The sequence below is a fragment of the Myotis davidii genome, unplaced genomic scaffold (genome assembly GCF_000327345.1).
Source record: "Myotis davidii unplaced genomic scaffold, ASM32734v1 scaffold438, whole genome shotgun sequence".
Taxonomy (NCBI): Eukaryota; Metazoa; Chordata; class Mammalia; order Chiroptera; family Vespertilionidae; genus Myotis; species Myotis davidii.
In genome coordinates, this window is record NW_006290031.1 from 3,908,301 (window position 1) to 3,914,779 (window position 6,479).

General features: G+C 33.4%; 1 pseudogene; it reads left to right on the forward strand.

The window, feature by feature from the left end:
- The window catches only part of LOC102761968, a 51,814-nt pseudogene extending 45,813 nt beyond the window's left edge, over positions 1 to 6,001 (forward strand).
- The last annotated feature ends 478 nt before the right edge of the window (positions 6,002 to 6,479 follow it).

The window sequence follows — 6,479 nt, forward strand, 5'->3', positions numbered from 1 at the left end:
TATGAACATAGAGTATATATATTCTTTCTGATTGGTATTACGGGTCTCTTAGGATATATTCCTAGAAGTGGGATCACTGGGTCAAACAGCAGTTCCATATTTAATTTTTTGAGGAAGCTCCATACTGTTTTCCATAATGGCTGCACCAATCTGCATTACTACCAGCAGTGTACTGGGGTTCCCTTTTATCCACATTCTCCCCAGCACTTGTCACTTGTGGAATTGTTAATGGTAGCCATTCTGACAGGTGTGAGATGACACCTCATTGCTGTTTTGATTTGCATCTCTTGAATGATTAGTGACTTTGAGCATGTTTTCATGTCTCTCGGCCTTCAGTGTGTCCACTTTCGAAAGTGTCTATTTAGTAGGTGTTGTACGCACTTTCTGATTGGATTGTTTATCTTCCTTTTGTTAATTTGTATGAGTCCCTTATAAATTTTGAATATTAAAACCTTATTGGATATAACATTGGCAAATATGTTCTCCCATATAGTGGGCTTTCTTGTTGTTTTGTTAATGTTTTCTCTTGCTGTGCAGAAGCTTTTTATTTTGATGTAGTCCCATTTGTTCATTTTCTCTTTAGGATAAAAATATATTTTAAAAAAAGGAAAAAAGGAGAGGCTGGAAGCTTATATGGACATTTTAATGATGTTGGTTCTACCAATCCATATAGATGGTATATTCTTCCATTCTTTTTTTAAATAGCTGAATTATGGAAGTAGTCTTGTTATACAACAAAGACATGACTCAAATATTGAGTTTTTCTACTATGGTCAGTGGGAATTATAGACTAGAGACAGATTATTTATATACTAAGTAGCAGTTTCATGATGTATGGGAAACCTTTTAAATTTTTGTGGTTCGGAGTACTAACATTTTTTTCAATTAAATCGATATGAATGTTTTTCCTAAGTATGTATACATATTAATGAACATTTTTCATATGTATGTCGCATTAGTAACATTTTCTATAATTATTACTATAAAGATTTCTTAATATTTCTCAGTGTATGTACCATACTAAATTGGATTACGACTGTATGAAAAATTATATCAACTATTTACTTTTTTAAAATATATTTTTATTGATTAAGATATTACATATGTGTCCTTATACCCACGTTACCCCCTACCCCCCCTCTCATGTCCTCACCCCCCCAGAGGAAGAGAGAGGGAGAAAGAAATAGAAACATCAATGATGAGAGAGAATCATTGATCGGCTGCCTCCTGAGGATGAGTCTGCAACCAGAATCGAACTGTGGACCTCCTGGTTCATACGTCAACACTCAACCACCGAACCATGCTGGCTGGGCTCAAATATTTACTTTTTAAACAAAATAAAAGAGTTTGTTTATTCTTTTTATCCCAACTGAAATGCTGAAATTATTCACCAAATAAGTAGGCAATTTTACATTAAGTAATCCAAATGTTTTTTATCAAAAATGTATAAATAATTTGTGGGTAAACTTGATTTTTAAATAGAAAATATGAGAATAAACATAACTATATGGTTAAGCTCTTCACAGCATGTTGGATCTAGAAAAGAACAACAGGCCTGCTAGCTGCAATAGGAGGTGTGGGATCAAAGGCTCAGTCTGCTTCCTAATCCTGCTGTTTGACTCTTGAGTGCCGTTGGTCACATTAATTGACCTCCTGGGAATATCTTTAAAATGAGAATAAGAATGGAATTATTCTATTCTATTCTATTCTATTCTATTCTATTCTATTCTATTCTATTCTTAGAATTACTCTGTTTTATTCATGGAATTGTATTGAGAATTCAAAGATAAATTGGATAAAAAAGAAAACGTAAATATTATGCAACATAAAATAATTATTACACAAATAAAACCTAATCAAATAGAATATTTCTAAAACTATATATGTATATAAGTACAGTTAACAATCATCATAAATCTTTAACCAATTCATGAATTTCAATTTAGATTAATGTATTCTAGTCATTTTTATTTCATTTCACCTGCACATACCCATGTGTAAGAAACATTCAGATTGATCTAAAGAACTATGAATGTTTTGTTTTTAATCACTTTTAAGACTCATTCTTCAAATAGAAGGTAATAGGTGGACTCTATGAAGAAGATATTTATTAATTATTAATTCTCTTCAGTGAAAATGAGTATTCTCAAGACATTTTCTTTAAGGGTTACTTTTTAAGAGTTCCAGATATGGATTAAGGATTGTTCAACAGCAGAAGATTTAAAGCCAGAGAGACCTGAGTTTGTAAAGTAACATTTCCCATTTTTTTTTAATTTTGTAAATTAAAACAACGTTTTTAGTCTTGCTAAGGCTGTTTTTCAAAATGTTGACTTAAATATTAATGTGAAGCAATGATTTTATAGAACAAGTTTCACACCAGACTGGCCAGAATGCTTGGATCTTTGTAAATTCTTAGTAAGAGCTGCTTCTACTTTCACATGAATTAATCCTAAAATATGTGCAATCTAAGTTCAATAAATACTAGTTACCTTATTCATTTATCCATTTTTTTTAAATATATTTTATTGATTTTTCACAAAGAGGAAGGGGGAGGGATAGAGAGTTAGAAACATCAATGAGAGAGAAACATCAATAAGCTGCCTCCTGCACACCCCCTACTGGGGATGTGCCTACAACCAAGGTACATGCCCTTGATCGGAATTGAACCCGGGAACCTACAGTCCGCAGGTCGATGATCTATCCACAGAGCCAAACCAGTTAGGGCTATTTATCTATTTTTAAATCTAGTGCGGAAATATTGGTTAATACCATATAAATTTCAGGTGTATAATTCTATAGTACATCATCTGCATCTTGCATTGTCTTTTAAAAAAAATGCATTTTATAAGGATATAACATTTTAATTTCTTTCTTTCTTTCTAACATTATGATTTTATTTTTTCCAATGTAGTTGCTCTAAGATGTTCTCTGGAAATAAATGAGTAACATCTTTGTTATAAATAAAGTTGTTTTATTATTGGAAAGAATAGCCAAATTGCAACAATTAAATTTTCCCATTCTATTTTAATTACATTGATTAAAACGGATTTTAGCTTGTAGTAATAATTTAGTTATTTTCATCAGCTTTCAATTAAAACCATGTCATACTATGAAACATCGGCACATACAATGCTTTTATTTTAAAAAATAAAAAAATACCAGAAGACTTTTGTTCCTCATAGTTTTGGTTTGTTTGTTTGTGTTTTACTCTTTATTCATGTGAAATGTATATAACTATTTTTGGGAAAAACACATCAAGAAAATATTTTTTGTTTGTTTAATTTTTTTAAATTTTTAAGTACTTTTACTAAATTTTCTTGAGCACAGCAGAATGAATTAATTTGTAAAATATTAATTTTCAGAAGAAAGACAGATGTCACATTTTTGCCATGAGCTTAGAAATTGTAATTACCAGATTGAATAATTTATGTCAAGTATCTTCACCATTTTGTCTGGATATAAAAATATACGAACGAATGAGTAAAGAGATATACCTAAATTATGATTCGTTTGGTAGTTCTTATTGAAACTCACCCTGTGGAGTTGGCCTGGCATATCTTTTATACCAGGTGATCTTTCTGTCACTTCACAGCCCTTGAGCTGGGTCCGTGCCAGCGGTTGTCATTCTCTGCTCCAGCCATGGTCCAGCCGAGCGTCTCAGGAGGTTAGCTGAGGTACAGCACGCTCACACTGGATGGGGGACCTTACCTCTCACCACATGTGCTCAACCATAGGAGCTAGTTTTATGTTTGCCATGCTTAGTTTTCAAGTAAGAATTTATTTGAAGAAAAGGTTGGGGGCAAAAGATATTGAACTTATTAAATGAAGACTTAAAAAAATAAAAATTCTAAAGTCACTGGAGGCAAGGCCAAGCTTAATTTATCTCCCAGGTGAGAGAGGATTAGCAGGCTATTGTTCTGGAGACTGATTCTCAACTATGTGAGCCAGAGTGGTTTGAATTGATGCCATTATTGCAGCCTGTCAAGAATCTTGGAAAAAAATCAACTGTGACTTTGATTTCAGATCAGCAACTCAAGCAATTGCTCATCAGACAGTCTATATAATCCAGGCATTTAAATTAATTTTTCAAAGAACCTCAAAAATAACGATTTCTATCTTTCTTTAGTCTGCATTTATCCATTTTATGTATTCCATTTATTAAAATTAACAAGAAGTGCTTTTTTACATATCTGCACATCTAGACCCCACCATTCTGGAATGTCCTCTGGACATCATTAAAACCAGATGTTTTGAAATATCATGTGTATGCTGAAATGATTCTAAAATGAGAATTTTTTTTTCCAGGCTGTTTCTATTCAGACAAGAATGCCAGTTTCCATTAGTTCGAAGGATACTTTTATTTCTAATAGCATGAAGTTTTTTCATAATTCAAAATATAGAGTTTTTTCTGTGTGCCAAGCACAGTACAACATTGCCTTAAAAATGATTTTTTAAAAGGAACAGATTATATTAGAATTTAAATGTTTTATGTACATAATAATAATATTATTCTGTTGGACTTTCATTTATAAAAATTATAACTTTATTTTGATTTATTCATCCATGGACTTAACCAACAAAATGGTGAATTCTAATTATGAGGAATGAAGACTTGTTTTTTTCCCTGTCTGTTATGTTATGGAGATTAATATAGCTTGATGATGGCAATATGGCTAAAAAGAATTTGGTGCAACTAATCTCTAACTGTGTGATCAATTTATCATATTTAATGGAATATTCAGTGCTACTTAAATTTTTATAGATTTTCACTGTTGGCCAAGCTAGGGAAACAATCACACAGTTTGATTTATTTTCTATTTTCTGTTAGCTAAGGATTGGTTTTCATACATCCCACATGTAACTATGGGCCATTAAAATAGAATTGTGAGCTTGAAGGAGTCCCAAGAACTGGCCAAACATGCAGCAGAAATTGGGGCCGATGGCATCGCTGTTATTGCACCTTTCTTTCTCAAGCCACAGAACAAAGATGACCTCACTGCTTTCCTAAAGGAGGTGGCTGCTGCTGCCCCGGCGCTGCCATTCTATTCCTATCACATCCCTGCCTTGACAGGGGTAAAGGTTCGTGCTGAGGAGCTGCTGGATGGGATTCAGAAGATCCCTACCTTCCAATGGCTGAAATTTAGTGACACAGATCTCCTAGACTTTGGACAGTGTGTTGACCAGAATCGCCAGCGACAGTTTGCTTTCCTTTTCGAGGTGGATGAGCAACTGCTGAGTGCTCTGGTGATGGAGGCAACGGGAGCAGTGGGCAGTATCTGTAACTACCTGGGAAAAAAGACAAACCAGATGTTGGAGGCTTATGAGCGGAAGGACTTCTCTTCAGCCCTGATTTATCAGTTTTGTATTCAGAGATTTATCAACTTTGTGCTCAAACTAGGTTTTGGAGTGTCACAGACCAAAGCCATCATGACTCTGGTGTCTGGGATTCCAATGGGCCCACCCCGGCTCCCACTGCAGAGAGCCTCCAAGGAGTTTATTGATAATGCAGAAGCTAAACTGAAGAGCCTGGGTTTCCTTTCTTTTACGGATTTAAAGAATGGAAACTTGGAAACCTCTAGCTAATGCCACTCTATCAAGTCAGGGTGTGTACATTGGGATATAATCCACCTTGAATCGTGCATTCATTTCTCAAGGACTTTGTAGACGAGCTTGAACTAAATTCTTTCCCAGCAAATGAAATCTCCCATCAAATCAACAAGTATTTAAGTACCTATTATGATCTTTAAAAGTTTTATTTTTGTGAAGGGACGAAAACTCCAAAAGGATCCATGAGCCCCGAGTCATTCAGTATTGCACAAAATTTTCATGGAGAAATTTCTGCATCAATGGATGAAATGGAATCAAAAGGGAAATTGTAATTCCATTTGCTTTCGGAGCTCCCATTATCTTGATTTCTGGTTCTCAATCCTCTCTTCAAGTTTTCTCATCTTAAGCCAGTTGTAATGTACTTTTATTTCAATAAATATTCATTTGGAATCTAGGAAGAAAAGTAGAATTGTGTATAAAATATGAAAATACAACTTTGTAAAATATTTTTATATAATTAATGGACATAGTTACTAGTCATTCTTTCTGGCAGATGTAAGGTAATAGTCCAAAAATTAGACTACATTTTTATTCATTTGAGGAAAATATGGAAACATAGGTTTTCCTTCCTAGGGATAAGAATATAAGATCCAAAAAAAAAGGGGGGACATCTGTAATATTCTCAACAATAAAAATATATTTTTTAAAAAGTTTACTTATGATGATTAAGAGCCAAGTCTATTAGCACTAACAATATGACAAATGAAAGTCATCATTACTTTGGAGTAATTGATCTGAATTTATTATTTTAATGTATTAAATGACCAACATGCTAATTACCTAACTGTTGCATTTTATTTTAATCTATGGACAAGCCCATTGTGAATAAATTATTGAGTTACCACTAATGATTTTCCTAAAATTCTGCATCA